The sequence below is a fragment of the Bufo bufo genome, chromosome 11 (assembly GCF_905171765.1).
Source record: "Bufo bufo chromosome 11, aBufBuf1.1, whole genome shotgun sequence".
Classification (NCBI taxonomy): domain Eukaryota; kingdom Metazoa; phylum Chordata; class Amphibia; order Anura; family Bufonidae; genus Bufo; species Bufo bufo.
The window spans coordinates 42775825-42794318 of NC_053399.1; the positions used below are offsets into that span (position 1 = coordinate 42775825).

Below are 18494 nucleotides of genomic sequence, written 5' to 3' on the forward strand. Positions count from 1 at the left end.
TGCAGAAGCAGGAACACCACAGTTAACCAGCCTGAGGAAACTGAGAGAGACAGAGGCAAGTCCAGAAAAGCAAGAGGTACTAAAGACAACAGAGGAGGTACTTGATAATTATAAAACCAAGGATATACGCCAGAGCTAGGGCATCGGGCCTTGGAGAAGAGTTTCTATGTTCCAGGATCAGTCAGGAATAGAGTGCAAGCCGCCTGTACTGCAAGTCCTGTGTTTAACACTCTGAAGTCACCTTGCTATATATTGCCTGCATCAAATGTACTGCAACCAACTGCAAAGGAACTGCGCTTCCATCTATGTCCATGTATGATGACTACTAAAGTTTAAGTTCTGTTTTATCATCACGTGGTTCCTCAGTTATTCCTGCTATCAGCAAACGGCGTGCCACCGTTTAATTGGCACTGGCGTCACGAACATTACTTATCATCACCTGCCCTTGCAGAGAGTCAGCCGTCTCAGGTTAGTGTCACAATTGCACTACAACACCCAGGAACATTTTTAAACCTAACTTGAGTACGCTGCACTCTAAGTTTAAGCTGTGTACCAGGGGTGGGCTCCCCAGGATACAGCGAAGTCACGAACGAGGAAAGCAACTCTGACACCAGCTTTTGTAAAACAGGCTTTTTTTACTATAACAGGGTATTAAACACAATTCCAAATGCAAGGATATAAAATGAGGTTACATACACTCAGCCCGGAAGCCGAGACCCCTGTGTTGCACAGCATGGCGCCCTCCGATGGTAGCCGGAATGCACTTGAGCACTACCTCGCCATACCTGTTATTATCCTGAAGAACAGGAACAATAGTTTGGGGTGTAAGATACAGGCTAGCCCGCGGTGCAACACAGCAGCTTACAATCTTACCAGACTATACAGTAATTTCCCCCTCACTTTTTCCAAAACTGGTAATGTGGCATTTGCCTAATATATCACTCCCGATAAACACGCTGGGATAACTGGAGATTATGGTGAAGACCTCTCTGTTCTCCGGAGCGAACCACAACTTTAACTGTTAAGTCCTTGTGATAAATAAGCAGCAATTCTTTGTAGCCTGCCACACAGCAACACTAACTAACTACCGGCAGGTTTGATCTCAGTCTCTAGTATATTAGGTGCCAATCCTATATTGAGGTGCGTGCACGATTTGTCTTACCGACCCGGGCCTGCTCTGTCTCCACTGATTCCGAACCGAACAAGCAGTCTTCCAAACGAACATGCGGCACCACAGAATGGGTAATCTGTTCCTCAGCTCTCATCAGCACTCCTGGCAGACGTCATCTGTCTCCCTGGCAGCAGTACTCCTCTTTCTGGCCAAGATCCAGGTTCTGGACATGATCATCTCCCCTGGGCTGCAGTTCTGGATGCCAAAGAACACTTCCAAACACTTGGATGGGGACAGATCCACACTGTCTGAGTTCCTCTCCTTACAAGATGGCGATTTCTTTGTCTCTCTGCAGCTTGATAGCGCCTCCTCTCATGCATATTGTAATCTGTGCAGTCTATTAGCTGTGTGGGGAAACAGCGGCCTCTTGTGGCCAAACAGCAAAATAAAAGTCTTGTTAACTCGGTTTTGTGCGGATCCGTCATGGACGGATCCGTTCAGATATTACAACCGTCTGCATCCGTTCAGAACAGATCCGTTTGTATTAACTTTAACATAGCCATGATGGATCCGTCTTGAACACCATTGAAAGTCAATGGAGGACGGATCCGTTTCTTATTGTGCCAGTGAAAACGGATCCGTCCCCATTGACTTACATTGTGTGGCAGGACGGATCCGTTTGGCTCAGTTTCATCAGATGGACACCAAAACACTTCAAGCAGCGTTTTGGTGTCCGTCTCCAAAGCGGAATGAAGACAGAACTGATGCAAACTGATGCATTCTGAGCGGATCCTTTTCCATTCAGAATGCATTAGAATGCAAACTGATCCGTTTTGGACCGCTTGTGAGAGCCCTGAACGGATCTCGCAAACAGAAAGCCAAAACGCCAGTGTGAAAGTAGCCTTAGTCCCCACAAACAGTATTCAAACGTCAGGGATGGTTTCTCAATCTCACATAAGCTAAGGCTCCTGGGTCCTAGAGAGGCCAAACATAGGCCCCGGATCATAGAGGACTGTGCCTCTGTGCCAAAACGGACGCTTTTTGTGTTACAGTAAAGCCCAAATATGGGGTATAATAGTGAGGATGCAGCAGCAGAATATGGGCTCAACTACCGAGGGGCGCCCGTGACACCTCAGTCCGCACAGATAATACCGGACGAGGAACCCAGGTCGCGATATAACATGAAGATGATGCTGGTTCGCTGTCCTTAAGCGTCTAGTTCCCATGGTAACGGTGCCCTGCACGCCGCCATGTTTTGCACGCAGGTGACCGGAAGCGGAAGTCGTCGCTTTGTCGCTGAAATCGTACTACTCCGGCTGGCGGGAGCGTCGCTGTGTAACCTGAGGGGACGGTGCGGTTCCAGGTGAGGGATGCTATATACACGGCCGTGTGCAGCGTATACTGTCCGCAGGTCATGCAGTGCTCCTGCTGGGGTCACCCTCCCCTTGTTGTCCCCTCCATGCTGCGCCTCTCTGCAGCCTGCAGTCCAGGTCGCCTTGTAGGACCCCATTAATGCTGTGTATCTGCTTTGTTTTCTTACTGTGTCTTTGGGTCCCACTTGTCTCCTGGGAGCCCATCTTGCTTGTGTAAGGCCCCCCAGAGGCTACCTCCTGCCTGTTGTTTGGGGTCACCCTGAGGTTGCCCCTTAGTTATGTCTGGACTCAGTCGGGCGTTCAGACCACAATACCCTAATGGGCCTGGGGTGTTCAGGTGGCTGATTTTAAAGGGGTTGTCGCCCCTCAGATATTAGTGGCATATTGTTAGAGTCCTAACGTGAATTGTTTTATTTTTTTTCTGGGGGGTTGTCTCCTCTCAGACATTGGTGGTATATCAATCGATATGTCATCAGTATCGCATAGCTGTGGGTCTCACCTCGGGGACCCGCTCGTATCTCCAAAACGGGACCCCTAAAGTGAATGCATGCGCTGCCACTCAACATTCATTTCTGTGGGAGTTCCTCAAAAAGCCAAGCATTGGTTTGTCTATTTGTGGCCGTCCCATAGAGGTGAGCGAAGAGATGGCTGCGCTTGCGCAGTACGCTATATGTACTCCATTCACGTCTATGGGCTGTTATAACCACTTGAGTCATCTATTTCCGGAAGTCCTGTAGAAATGAATGGAGAGTATGCTGTGCATGCGCGGTGCGCTCTCCATCACTTTCGGAGGCCCATTCTGGAGATCGCTGTGGGTCCCAGAGGGTGGACTCGCACCTATCGGACACTAGTGCCATATCCTAGCCATATGCCTCCAATGTCTAAAATAATAAATCCTTTAGGTATCCAGGAAAAAAAGAATAAAAAAATCAAGTTTTTGACTTGGAAACTATGATGGGCGGCCATGTGCAGATTAATCCCATTAATCAGTGTGTGGATCTGTGGCTGTGCAGACCCTGCAGAAATCAGAGGCGTATCATAGGACATGCCGGTGTAAAGGTGCCGCCGATTACCCAATGAACGAGCGAAATGCCTGGATCGTTTGTGTAGGCGCCTAAATCTTCGTTTGCAGATCATGCTGTCTAATCGCGCTCTGCTACCCGCAAACAACAAGTCAGTGTGGGGACGAGCGATGGCATTAGGCCTCTTTCACACGGGCGAGATTTCCGCGCGGGTGCAATGCGTGAGGTGAATCCGGACCCATTCATTTCTATGGAGCTGTGCACATAAGCAGTGATTTTCACGCAACGCAGGCCCCATAGAAATGAATGGAGCTGCGTAAAAATCGCAAGCATCCGCAAGCAAGTGCGGATGCGGTGCGATTTTCACGCACAGTTGCTAGGAGACGATCGGGTTGGGGACCCGATCGTTATTATTTTTCCCTTATAACATGGTTTATAAGGGAAAATAATAGCATTCTTAATACAGAATAGGGCTGGAGGGGTTAAAAATCAAATAAAAAATAATTTAACTCTCCTTAATCCACTTGTTCGTGCAGCCGGCATCTCTTTTGTCTTCATCTTTGCTGTGCACAGGAAAAGGACCTGTGGTGATGTCACTACGTTCATCACATGGTCTGTCACATGATCCATCACCATGGTGATGATCATGTGGTGGACCATGTGATGAGCGCAGTGATGTCGTCAAAGGTCCTTTACTCAGGTCCTGAAGAAAGAAGAGAAGCCGGGCTGCGCGAACAAGTGGATTAAGGTGGGTTAAATTATTTTTTATTGTTTTTTAACCCCTCCAGCCCTATTGTACTATACATTCTGTATTAAGAATGCTATTATTTTACCTTATAGCCATGTTATAAGGGAAAATAATACAATCTACACAACACCGATAGTGATGGCCAGTTCGCAGTGTTCGCCGACGAACATATGCCATCTTTATTCCCAAGCCCGGCGATGCAGAGGTAAGTCCTTACCTGTGCCGCGAGCCGCTCTGAAACACATGTGGTCACCAGGAGCAGGCAGTTCCGAGAACAGCCGCCGGGGGCCTTCATCGGGCTGTTCTCGGAACTGCCTGCTCCCGGTGACCGCATGTGTTTCAGAGCGGCTCGCGGCCCATAGACTATGACGGAATGAATAACTGAATGCCTCTAAAGGTTATCCATTCCGTCATAGAACTGCTTTCTGGTCCGTGGTAACGGAATTCATAACGCAATTCACCTTTTACCAACAAACGAAGTGTGAACGAATTTCATAAGCGGAAATTCGCTCATCTCTAATTGCTATGACAAAGCAAAAGTGTCAAAAAAGCGTAGTTCCTTTTTAATGTTGGGCAGGGGCCTGCCTGGAGTCTCTCCGCCCCTGGGGGGGGGGGGGCAGCAGGTTATTGTAACCAAGTGATTTATGTTGTTTTTTATGATATTACAAAGTTGTAATTTGTAGTCAATCATAACATAGAGTATGTGGAACGAATACATGTTTCCATGGAACATAAAACAGTAAAGAATTTTTGTAAATTAAATTATTTACATTTATGAAAGTGACGCACGTGTAAAGTAAATAAGTAAATTTGGCATAAGTGCGGCGCGGGTTCGACTGGTGTGGAGATACGACTTTGAGACATCACACTGTTCTTTCTAATCCTGACCAACTTTTCACTCCACTTCTGAAGGTCCATGAATATGCACAGAATGTTGTATGCAACGTTTTTCCGTAAAAAAAAACTGGCATAGCAGATTTGATCAGTTTCCCCCCCCCTTCCCCCATAGTTCTTACTTCTGGGCCAAGATATTGCCGGGCCTTATTCTATTCCGGGATGTGACGGCTTCTTAGAATGCTTTTCTCACATTGTGATATGAAGGATCTGCCGCAGATAGCGACAAGGGTATGTCAGATCCTTCTGCTGTGTGGGGTCTAAGGTCTGCGTACTAAAGCATGGCATCTACTACATGAAAGGAACAGTAATCTAGTTTGGCATATGCCCCAAGATCTTAACATTGTACTCCTCTTTTATTCACCTACATGGATTTGATTTAAAGGGGTTGTCCACTTTCTGGCTACTTGTGACTACTGTGTATGGACGTTGATTATATGGCGCTTACTAATGTAGCCTTTGTTGATATTTTGTGCTATTTCCTATATTTCATAAGCTGTGTCTTCTGTGCTGACGGAGGCAGACCGCCGCCTTGTGACATCTCTAGTCACACACACTGCACCTGTATTAAACTTTCAACAGTGCAAGTGCAGATGGCGGAGACATCACATGGAGGGGGATTTTTCTGGTCACATGACCCTCCATCAGCGGCCATTTTATGGACAGGACCTCTGGGTGGAGAGCACAAAAGACCTGGCAAACAAGGGGGTAAAGGTCGCACTACATTTTATTTTTCCGGAAGAGTAAAAATACTCCCCTTTCCATTTTTGAGGAGTATTTTTGTACCGGATCTCCTGGCACCCCGACCGGGTACCTCCGTTTATAGATGCTCCTAGCGCTTCCCGAGGCCTCCAAGCACTCCACTCAACACCAAAACCACCACAGGAACAGCTCTTACAAGAGCTAGTAGTTATAGCCAGGGGAGTATAGCAAATCTACAGCGTAAAGCAATCCCGAGTGTCGATCAGTTACCCAAACACCAGCCTCAACATGATGAAGGGTAAAACAGGAACTCTTTATTGAACACACAAGCAGTGACTTATATACACATTTTCCAACAAGGGTACCACCCCCATGGACCTGGTTGGGAACTGAGGACATAACATAGCAGCCAATCCTTTACAGTTTTACAGCTTAAACACAAAAACTATACATTCAACAAACACAATGGCATTGCCTGTGATGCAATGAACAAACACAATGGCATTGCCTGTGACGCACTCATAATAGAATAGGCATGGTCTTTGACACAATCAACAAAATACAATTACCAAAACACAATGGGCTCTGCCTGTATATGGGCCATAATCCTGAGGCAAGACGCTGGCAAACAGGCCCCTCCAAAACTCAGTGGCGGGGTTATTTTTGCCACAATTTTTAGCCGAGAAGGGTTAGGAACGTTGCAGTAATTCAGATAGATAATACGTAGCCTACACTTCCCACATCTGCGTTGGAGCCTCGGTTGCAGATTCTGTCAAAAAGACCAGACAAAAAAAGCCTCATGCCGCACTTTTTTGTCTTGTGAATGGAAACTGAACGGACCTCTTCATAGTTCAGATAATTCCCGTCAGCCAGGCTGGGCTCACGTCACGTTTTAGGCCCCTTTCACACGAGCGAGTTTTCCGCGTGGGTGCAGTGCGTGACGTGAACACACAGCATCCGCACTGAATCCTGACCCATTCATTTCAATGGGCATCTGTGTACATGAGCGTTGTTTTTCACGCATCAGTCCTGCGTTGCGTAAAAATCACAGCTTGTTCTATATTCTGTGTTTTTCACACAGCCCTGGCCCCATAGAAATGAATGGGGCTGCGTGAAAAATGCATTGCATCCGCAAGCGTGTGCGATGCGTTATTCACTGATGGTTGCTAAGAGATGTTTGTAAGCCTTCAGTTTTTTATCACGCTCGTGAAAAACGCATCAAAACGCATTGCACCTGCGCGGAAAAAACTGAACGCAATCGCAGACAAAACTGACTGAACTTGCTTGCAAAATAGTGCGAGTTTCACTGAACGCATCCGGACCTAATCCGTCAGGCTCGTGTGAAAGAGGCCTTGGTCATACATTAAAGGGAGTCTGTCCCCTCCATATGGCCATATACAGCGCTTACATTGCCCTGTAGCACACCTATACATGAATGTAATGGTACCTTTGTCTTTGTTTTTCCTGCTTCTGCAAGTACAAACTTTGATTCATATGCAAATGAGCCCTCGCAGGTTTCACTGTGTTGGTGCCCAGGCTGCCCTGCCTTTTTTCATTGTTTCCCCGCCCTTCTATTCCCTTGCGTCATCCTTCGGTCCGGCTGAGATCCCGCGCCTATGCACTGCCTTGCTGGGCCGGGGCATGCGTGATGCGATGCCCATTTTGGGCATGGCATCGCTTTAACTACTGCGCATGCGCCGGGAAATACAACTTTGCCACTGGTTTCACGCCGTTCGCCGGCACATGCGCAGCAGTTAAAGCAATGCCGCGCCAACAGTGGGCATCGCAGTGCACAGGCGCGGGATCTCAGCCGGACCGAAGGATGACGTAAGGGAATAGGAGGGCGGGGAAACAATGAAAAAAGGCAGAGCAGCCTGGGCACCAACACAGTGAACTCCAGCCCCTGGGCACCTGCGAGGGCTCATTTGCATATGAATCAAAGTTCGTTTTTCCAGCTTCTGCAAGTACAAAGACAAAGGTTCCATCACCTTCATGTATAGGTGTAAGCGCTGTATATGGTCATATGGAGGGGACAGACTCCCTTTAATGTACACACAAAAAACGTATATATGTTAACAAATGCCTCAGACAGATGCCATACTGCGGCATCCGTCGCCATAGAATTTCATTGTAAAAAAAAAATATATATATATATTAGCCTATAAGTTTTTTGGCGGACTTTGCAGGATGGAAAAACATGGTACACTAAGCTTTCCCATCCTGCAGAGTTCTGCAAAAAAAAGCTTATACATACACTCACCTAAAGAATTATTAGGAACACCATACTAATACAGTGTTGGACCCCCTTTTGCCTTCAGAACTGCCTTAATTCTAGTGGCATTGATTCCACAAGGTGCTGATAGCATTCTTTAGAAATGTTGGCCCATATTGATAGGATAGCATCTTGCAGTTGATGGAGATTTGAGGGATGCACATCCAGGGCACGAAGCTCCCGTTCCACCACATCCCAAAGATGCTCTATTGGGTTGAGATCTGGTGACTGTGGGGGCCATTTTAGTACAGTGAACTCATTGTCATGTTCAAGAAACCAATGTGAAATGATTCGAGCTTTGTGACATGGTGCATTATCCTGCTGGAAGTAGCCATCAGAGGATGGATACATGTTCTCATTCTGTTTACGCCAAATTCGGACTCTACCATTTGAATGTCTCAACAGAAATCGAGACTCATCAGACCAGGCAACATTTTTCCAGTCTTCAACAGTCCAATTTTGGTGAGCTCGTGCAAATTGTAGCCTCTTTTTCCTATTTGTAGTGGAGATGAGTGGTACCCGGTGGGGTCTTCTGCTGTTGTAGCCCATCCACCTCAAGGTTGTGCGTGTTGTGGCTTCACAAATGCTTTGCTGCAGACCTCGGTTGTAACGAGTGGTTATTTCAGTCCACGTTGCTCTTCTATCAGCTTGAATCAGTCGGCCCATTCTCCTCTGACCTCTAGCATCCACAAGGCATTTTCGCCCACAGGACTGCCGCATACTGGATGTTTTTCCCTTTTCACACCATTCTTTGTAAACCCTAGAAATGGTTGTGCGTGAAAATCCCAGTAACTGAGCAGATTGTGAAATACTCAGACCGGCCCGTCTGGCACCAACAACCATGCCACACTCAAAATTGCTTAAATCACCTTTCTTTCCCATTCTGACATTCAGTTTGGAGTTCAGGAGATTGTCTTGACCAGGGCCACCCCCCTAAATGCATTGAAGCAACTGCCATGTGATTGGTTGACTAGATAATTGCATTAATGAGAAATAGAACAGGTGTTCCTAATAATTCTTTAGGTGAGTGTATATAAATATTTTTTTTTTTTACAATGGAACTCTATGGTGATAGATGCCACAGTATGGCATCTGTCTGAGGCGTCCGTTATGTATACGGTTTTTGTGTATTTTGAATGTATGACCAAAAACCCAGCCTTACATGCCCGATCCAGCACTTCCGTTATTTTCCTTGTTCTGCTCATCTAACGGAGCAGAACAACAGATAGATAGCGGTGATGTGAACATGGCCTAAGAGGTAGATATTTATGCAGGAACCATTACCAGTATAAATAACATCAGGCAATTATAGTGAAGTGATAAAGTCCAAGTGTGTGATGTATAAATGACTGTGTGGCAGTGTGGGTTGTATGTGGTGTAGCGTATGATGCGTGTGATGTGTGGGGCAGTGTGATGATGCATAGAGGTGTGTGATGATGCATAGACATTAGGTGTGGGGGGGTCGCCTGCTTCCTTTTCCACGGAGAGCTTCACTCGCTCTGGAGGAACCCTGCCTATTCTTGCATTACAGGCACAGCCCGTGTCTGTTTTTTTTAAGGGAGTTGTCCAGGATAAGAAAAACATGGCTGCTTCCTTCCAAAAACAGCACCACCCCTGTCGACGGCTGACTTGCAATACCATACACAACCCGTGGATAGGAGTCGTGCTGTTTTTGTTAGAAAGCAGCCATGTTTTCCACATTCTAGTTAACCCCTGCAATACTTGCATTCCCCATAAAATAACATTTATAGAGCGTATTCACATCACGTTATGCAGGGCTCCCAATGTCGACCATGAATTTTGCTGATGACGACAAGAATTTAAAGTAGTCTCTATTTGCGACTACCCCTGCTGATGCACTGCAGATTTAACCTTATAGTGCTGAATTTTAAAGGGGGTTGTCCCACAAAAAATATTGTAAATTTTTTAAACCAGCACCGGGATCTAAATACTTTTGTAATGACATGTTAATAAAATTTTGTATAGACGCTGAGTTATTCAATAAAATGCAGCTGTTTAGCGCCACCTGCTGTTTTGTTCTTTTTCTTATTTCTCTGTCCACCTTGCTGAGGTGGACGCACACAATCAGTTCTTTAGTTTAACTGCCCCCCTGAGCTGTGATAGGGAGAGCATGGGCACGCCCCCTTAGCTGTGATAGGGAGAGCATGGGCACGCCCCCTTAGCTGTGATAGGGAGAGCATGGGCACGCCCCCTTAGCTGTGATAGGGAGAGCATGGGCACGCCCCCTTAGCTGTGATAGGGAGAGCATGGGCACGCCCCCTTAGCTGTGATAGGGAGAGCATGGGCACGCCCCCTTAGCTGTGATAGGGAGAGCATGGGCACGCCCCCTTAGCTGTGATAGGGAGAGCATGGGCACGCCCCCTTAGCTGTGATAGGGAGAGCATGGGCACGCCCCCTTAGCTGTGATAGGGAGAGCATGGGCACGCCCCCTTAGCTGTGATAGGGAGAGCATGGGCACGCCCCCTTAGCTGCAGCAGAAAAGACACTCCCCTTGAGCGGTCAGCTGGATATAAATCTAGCAGAGCAATGAATGGGGAGATCTCTGGATCCATGTGAGGTCCAGGGCTGGTTCTAGCTTTGTTAGGCTACTTTCACACTTGTGGTAGCCTTTTCTGGCAGGCTTTCCCGGCGGGCCGGATCCATGCTACCACCAGTCTACCGTGACGCCGAAAGTCTGCTCCGGCCCCACTCGCTATAATGGGGGTGGGCCAGAGGTCCAGCAGCAGCACGGCAAACATGGTGGCCAGACAAAAACCGCGGCATGCTGTAGTTTTATTCCGGCTGCCCCTCAGGATGTTATATTATAGTGAATGGGGCCAGAGTGGACCTCCTGCGGCACGGTGGACTGGCGGTATCAAAGAACCAGCAGACTGTTTCCCCGCCAGGACAGCCTGCCGGAAAAGGCTACCGCAAGTGTGAATGTAGCCCTAGAAAGATTGTCATTTACTATATGATGTTTTTTGCGTTAATCATAGGATAACCCCTTTAATCAGGCGCAGTGTACATGATTAAGGCCTCTTTCACACGGGTGTTGCGGTAAAAAGTGCGGGTGCGTTGCAGGAACATGCACGATTTTTCCGTGTGAGTGCAAAACATTGTAATGCGTTTTGCACGCGCGTGAGAAAAATCGGCATGTTTGGTACCTGAACTTCTTCACAGAAGTTCGGGCTTGGGATCGGTGTTCTGTAGATTGTATTATTTTCCCTTATAACATGGTTATAAGGGAAAATAATAGCATTCTTAATACAGAATGCATAAATTATAGTACAATAGCGCTGGAGGGTTTAAAAAAAAATATATATTTAACTCACCTTAATCCACTTGATCGAGCAGCCCGGCTTCTCTTCTGTCTTCTTCTTAGCTGTGTGCAGAAAAAGGACCTGTGGGGACGTCACTCCGGTCATCACATGATCCATCACCATGGTAAAAGATCATGTGACGGACCATGTGATGACCGGAGTGACGTCACCACAGGTCCTTTTCCTGCACACAGCTAAGAAGAAGACAGAAGAGAAGCCGGGCTGCTCGATCAAGTGGATTAAGGTGAGTTAAATTATATTTTTAAATTTTTTAACCCCTCCAGCGCTATTGTACTATGCATACTGTATTCAGAATGCTATTATTTTCCCTCATAACCATGTTATAAGGGAAAATAATAATGATCGGGTCTCCATCCCGATCGTCTCCTAGCAACGGTGCGTGAAAATCGCACCGCATCCGCCCTTGCTTGCGGATGCTTGCGATTTTCACGCAGCCCCATTCACTTCTATGGGGCCTGCGTTGCGTGAAAAACGCACAAAGTAGAGCTTGTTGCGACTTTCACGCAACGCACAAGTGATGCGTGAAAATCACTGCTTATGTGCACAGCCCCATAGAAATGAATGGGTCCAGATTCACCTCACGCATTGCACCCGCCTACACAAACGATCCAGGCATTTCGCTCGTTCATTGGGTAATCGGCGGCACCTTTACACCGGCATATCCTATGATACGCCTCTGATTTCTGCAGGGTCTGCACAGCCAGGGATCCACACACTGATTAATGGGATTAATCTGCACATGGCCGCCCATCATAGTTTCCAAGTCAAAAACTTGATTTTTTAATTCTTTTTTTCCTGGATGCCTAAGGGATTTATTATTTTAGACATTGGAGGCATATGGCTAGCATATGCCACCAGTGTCCGACAGGTGCGGGTCCACCCACAGCGATCTCCAGAATGGGCCTCCGAAAGTGAAGGAGAGCGCACCGCGCATGCACAGCATACTCTCCATTCATTTCTACAGGACTTCCGGAAATAGATGACTCAAGTGGTTATAACAGCCCATAGACGTGAATGGAGTACATATAGCGTACTGCGCAAGCGCGGCCATCTCTTCGCTCACCTCTATGGGACGGCCACAAATAGACAAACCAATGCTTGGCTTTTTGAGGATCTCCCACAGAAATGAATGTTGAGTGGCAGCGCATGCATTCACTTTGGGGGTCCTGTTCTGGAGATACGAGCGGGTCAAAAAAAGGCCACGGCCTGCATGAGCTCTAAAGCTGTGGGGTCTCAGCAGACCCTGATCAGCTCTGCCTTTGGATGCCCCAGTACAGTAGAAAACTGCAATGTATTAAAAAAAAATTGTGTAAATGTCCCCCCAGGAGTCTTTTAAACCCTTCCGCAAAGTGCATTTTGCACCTTGTAGACCAAGCTTTTTCTTTTTTTCTTTTTTTTCTTGCATTCCAAGAGTCATAACTTTTTATAACCTGTGAGGGCTGTTTTTTTTTTTTTTTTTGTGGGGCAAGTTGTAGTTATTAATGACACTATTTTGGGGTAAAATGATAGTATAAAGCCACGGCACTCCAATGATTCTTTATCTTCTAAAGTTTATTTGCACCGAAAACGGCAACGTTTATCACATTGTGAGCTTGATAAAGACCGGATAGGTCGAAACGTTGCTGTTTTCGGTGCAAATAAACTTTAGAAGATAAAGAATTATTGGAGTGCCGTGGCTTTATACTATCATTTGACGTTTGCGGGGACCAAGAGACCAGGACTCGACGCTGCAGGCACCGCCACAGATTGGATCAGTCTTATTGCTATGTTGTACTACCAGGCGTATTTCTGGCGCAGATTGAGGTGCAAAGGTACTTTGCGCCGCAATCTGCAACTTGTACCCACTCACACCAGGTCTAAAAAAGTCGGCGTGGAAGAGCCGGTCTTAATAAATGTGCCCCATAGTTTTAAAGTTTTACTACTTTTGTACAATTTTAAAAAAATAATGTTTTTGAATCGCTGCATCCTAAGACTCATAACGTTTTTCGTTCTAAGGAGCTGTGTGGGGGCTTAATTTTTGCGGGGCGACTTATAGTTGTCATTGGTATAATTTTTAGTGGCAGATATGCATACAAAAAAATGGTATTACTGGCTTTTTTTATTTTTTTTATTTGGAGTGATCTCTTAATTTTTTAATAAATACAATAGTCATATTGACCCTCTTTCTCAAGCTTGAAAATAGGGGTTGTCCCCCAAAACGTTGCATCGACATCTCAGGATCCTGGCCCCTTTCCGTGCAGCGTCTTGGCACTTGTGTCTCTATGGAGTTAAAGGGCATCTGTGTGCAGTATATGCGGAGGAAATACTTAATATATAAAAAAAAATTATAAGTGCGTTTTCCCCTGTGAATTGCCGAAGCGCCACTTGGTAGGCATATCTACTAGGCCTGAACCGCTCCACGTACAGGTAAGCCCTCCTCATAGGAAAGTGAAGGAGAAGAACCATGGGTCCTGCCCTGTATAAAATGTGTAGCTGACCCTCCATCCCAGATTAGTTTTCAGGTTTTAAGTGGCACTGTAGTTTAGTTACCGTATGTCATAGAGACTAGTGTTGAGTGAATCGACGTTCACGAAGTGGACTTCAATCCGAATTTCAGGAAAAAGTGGATTTGCCCCGAAGCCGAATTTCCACGTGCTTCGTGGTAACGAATCGATTTTGCCTGAAATGGTGGTAAAAATAAAAAAAATTGTACTTGCCTCTATTTCACCTTGAAGATACCTCTGCTGCCATCTTGCTTCAAGATCCAGCACGAAATCTCGCGGTCAGTGACGTATTACATCACAAATGCGAGATTTCCTGCTGGATCTTTAAGCAAGATGGCCACAGCTGCCTCTTCACCATCAAATGGATGAGGTAAGTATGATTTCATTTTTTGTTTTATTTGCAGACAGTAAACTGCTTTAATATGGATCTCAGATGCTACAATCAGTGATGAACGCTGCATCTGAGAGATTCAATGACCGGGGGAGGCGGAGCAGAGCGATCACCGTATCCTGTCATGGCATCCGCTATTTACAAAGAAATGCACTTCGTGATGAAGTAATTTGTCACCAAGCGAATTGTTTTGTAAAATTCGGCGAACCATTTGAATCGAATTTTAGAGAACTTCGCTCATCTCTAATAGAGACTTACGGATAGTGTTGATCAGTGGGGTCTGAGTGCTGAGACCCCCGTTGATTGCTAGATCGAGGAGAAAGAAATGCTCTCCTTGCTGGAGTAGACAGAATCGAGACAGTCATAGACTTTCAGTTGAGACTGTCTCCTGGAGAGAGTGTAGCGCCCTTCTCTTCTATGGTTGGTGGGGGTTTCAGCCCTTGGACCCCCAGTGATCAAAACTGTCACTATGACCTATCAGAAGTTTCCGAAAGTGCAGTGCTCCTTCACAAGTGCGTCTACATGAGTGGAAGATCTGCCCTGCAGACAGTCAGTCGGACGCAGTACGCGCTCCCACAGTCAGTTCCTTCTCGTGCACAGAAGTCCTTATGTGAAAGCTATTTTCTCCCGTCGCTCTATGCCTGTAATGTGCTAACTATATAAAGCGACAGCTGAAAGGAACGAGGCCTCGGAGGAGCAGTTGTTCCTGCCAGCACTCACCCTGCCAAGGAATTGGGGTGGTGACCTCAGGAGAAGTGTAAGGAACCACTAAAATGATGTAATCCTAGAATTGATGTAAATGTCACCCAAGAAAAATCCACTGAAAACGGTTACAGACTGGAGGTGGGCTCCACCAGGACCGGAACCATTGGGCTTTATAACATGGAGCAAAGTGAAGGAAGCGTTTCAGGGGAAGCTTTTTTATTTTTGGATGAATGTTTTAAAGGGGTTTTCAGAGTTTTTTTTTATTTAACCGATGACTTATCCTCTGAATAGGTCATCAGTATGTGATTTGATGGGGGTCCAATGCCCGGGACCCCCACCGATCAGCTGATTGAGGAGACACTCCTGTGTGCGATGTGGCCATCTCCCTGCTCACCAAGCGCAGCGCTGTACATTGTGCTCGGTATCGCGCTCAGCTGGGGCTGGGATACATGGACCTGTCGTCACTCGGCCTGGGAAAAGCAGAGAGAAGGCTGCAGCGCTACTGCAAGTACCGGTGCCTCCTCAAACCGCTGATTGGCGGGGGTCCCGGGTGTCAGAGCCCACCAATCTGATAAAGTTAAAATCTCGGGAAAACCCCTTTAATGTAACCTCAGAAGAGCCTGACTGATGTAACTGACTGATAAAATCCTTGCAGCTGGAGGAAAGAGATGTGGTGAAGGCCAGTAGGGCAGAGCTCGCAGATGTGTGGCTCAGGGTTGTTATATATGGTGGGAAAGTTTTTGCACATGTTTAGCCAGGATATGTAAAAAAAAAACCTTTAAAGGTAATCTCGGATCAGTAGTTTGTTTTTCGATACTCGCCGGCCCCTGGAATGCATTGAGAGGACTTGAGCACACGCATGTACAGTTTTGCTGCACATGGGATTTCACTCTTTGCACTGCATAGGGTAGAATCTGCAGCAATGTCTCCATGTAAGGCTACTTTCACACTAGCATTTTTTGCGGATTATTCATGGATCTGCAAAAACGCTTCTGTTACAATAATACAACCGCATGCATCCGTCATGAACGGATCCGGTTGCATTATGTCTTCTATAGCTATGACGGATCCGTCATGAACACCACTGAAAGTCAACAGGGGACAGATCCGTTTTCTATTGTGTCCGAGAAAACGGATCCTTCCCCATTGACTTACATTGTGTATGAGAATGGATTCGTTTTGCTCTGCACCACATCGCAGACATTAAAACGCGCAACCACACGGAACGGAATGCATTTTGGTGCATTCCGTTTGGTTCAGTTCAGTTTTGTCCCCATTGACAATGAATAGGAACAAAACTGAAGCGTTTTCATCCGCTATAGAGATCCTATGACTGATTTCAATAGCGGAATTGAAAACGCTGGTGTGAAAGTAGCCTTACTCATGCAGACTTTGCCCGGAATCGTACATCCTGTTCAGACGTGCCCTTGTTCATCTTGTGCCCATGATGATGATGATACGGTATGGCTGGGTCAGTGAGTACTTTGGGAGCACCTATCCTTTACTTCAGTGCTGAAGGCCCTTTATACCACCCAATCCCCAGTGCCCTATGTATTTATAGTGCTGGTTCCCATGCAGTTCAGTGCTTTCAGGTCTGCTGGCTGATAACTTTCCCTTAATAGCGCTGTATGCCTTTAGATAAGGGCTGTTTGATATGTTACAAGATCCTTACAACTTGCAGAAATACTAACTTTTAATTCTTTACATTTCATTAAATGAGTTTTGTCACTTCAGCAAATGGCATTTATCATGTAGAGAAGGTAAAGTGGGTTTCCGGGTTCAGATTTTCAAATAATTTTTTACACTGCTAGGCAGAGGCTTCTGCTTAGCAGTGTTCCCGGTGACATCACCGCCTCTGATGGGTGGGCCTTACAGCTGCCCAAGCTGTTTTACAGGCTAGGGCTGTGCTAAAGCCCACCCATTAGTGCTGGTGACATCACCGGGCTCACCGCTAGGCGGAAGCCTCCGCGTAGCCGTCCCTATGGAGAGCCCAATACATCACCGGATCCCCAAAAAATGCCTTTGCCCTGTGTGATTTAATGCAGGGCAAAGGAGAGCATCGAAGCATAAACAGCTCCGATGCTCATATTAGGGGGGCCGGTGGGGTGAAGATGGGGATATGTCCGGGTTCAGCTCTGAACCCAGACAACCCCTTTAATACAGTCCTGATAAAGTTTAAGACCACTTGAAAAATGGCAAAAAATCATATTTAGCATGGCTGGATCTTAACAAGGTTCCAAGTAGAGCTTCAACATGCAACAAGAAGAAATGGGAGTGAGACCAAACATTTTTTGAGCATTCAGTTTAATGAAAATAAAGATTAAACTGAAACAGGCTGTTTTTCAGCTGATCAAAATTTTAGGACCACATGCCTTCAAAAGGCCAAATCTGTGCAAAGATGTGGATTCATTCAGGGCTGTGGAGTCGGTAGATAAATGTTCCGACTCCGACTCCTCAGTTTTATGTACTTCCGACTCCGACTCCTCTGTATTAATATGCGTATTATACATTCCTTGAGGGAAAGGAACGCAACCTACCACAGGACTACTGGCTGGGAAGCCAACAGTCTACTGTATTGCACAGTTTAAGCAAAAGACAAACACTGCTGCTGAACATAGGGCAGTGGGAGGATCCAGGAAGGGGCATTTATTCTAAAACATGATTTTCCTAGGAGAATCCCATAGTCATATTTAAAGTTTAAGCTAACAATCGGAGTTTACAAGTTTTTATAGCCTTAGCTAAATGACAGCAGTTTTTCCAATGGTTTACAGCTTCAGTCTTGAACTATTGGCCCTCCATTCCCTTCACTTATACAAGTGTCTCACTCTCTAGTCCTGCAAAAAACATATTTATTTAATCCCTTATCAGTGAGAGGCTAGGTTACACATGGACGCTGCGTGTAACACAACACTATGGAAAGTATAAGTATTGCAGCTCCTAATTGTGCGTTGCGTGCCATATAGTGAAGCACATGAAAAGCATGAAACATAGAAACATAGAATGTGTCGGCAGATAAGAACCATTTGGCCCATCTAGTCTGCCCAATATATTTGGCCCATCTAGTCTGCCCAATATATTTGGCCCATCTAGTCTGCCCAAGTCTGCTTCTTCACGGTCACTTAACGTGTTCGTTTTGTGGTTACGTGAGGCACTGCATGCATTGGTCTTTATTCTTACAGTAGAGAAGTCATTAATTATAACTTTTTGTGAATTGGGACATTTAAATTTTTTTTTAAATTCCAATCTAAATTTAGTAGGAGTCGGAGTCGGTGCATTGTTTGCCGACTCCGACTCCGACTCCAGGTACCCAAAATTTCCCCCGACCTCGACTCCGACTCCACAGCCCTGGATTCATTGTCATTTTCAGTCAGGTAGTCACACGTTGTGATGGCAAAGGCAAAAAAACTCTCCCTTTTTGAACGTGGTCGGGTTGTTGAACTGCATAAGCAGGG

General features: G+C 46.2%; 1 protein-coding gene across 2 annotated transcripts in view; it reads left to right on the forward strand.

The window, feature by feature from the left end:
• Window positions 1-2407: 2407 nt before the first annotated feature.
• ZNF106 (zinc finger protein 106) overlaps window positions 2408-18494 on the forward strand; it is a 67520-nt gene continuing 51433 nt past the window's right edge. For both annotated transcript variants that reach the window (XM_040411933.1, XM_040411934.1), the window contains exon 1: window positions 2408-2474. The gene's annotated coding sequence lies outside the window, so the exon portion shown is untranslated. The remainder of the gene's footprint in view (window positions 2475-18494) is intronic.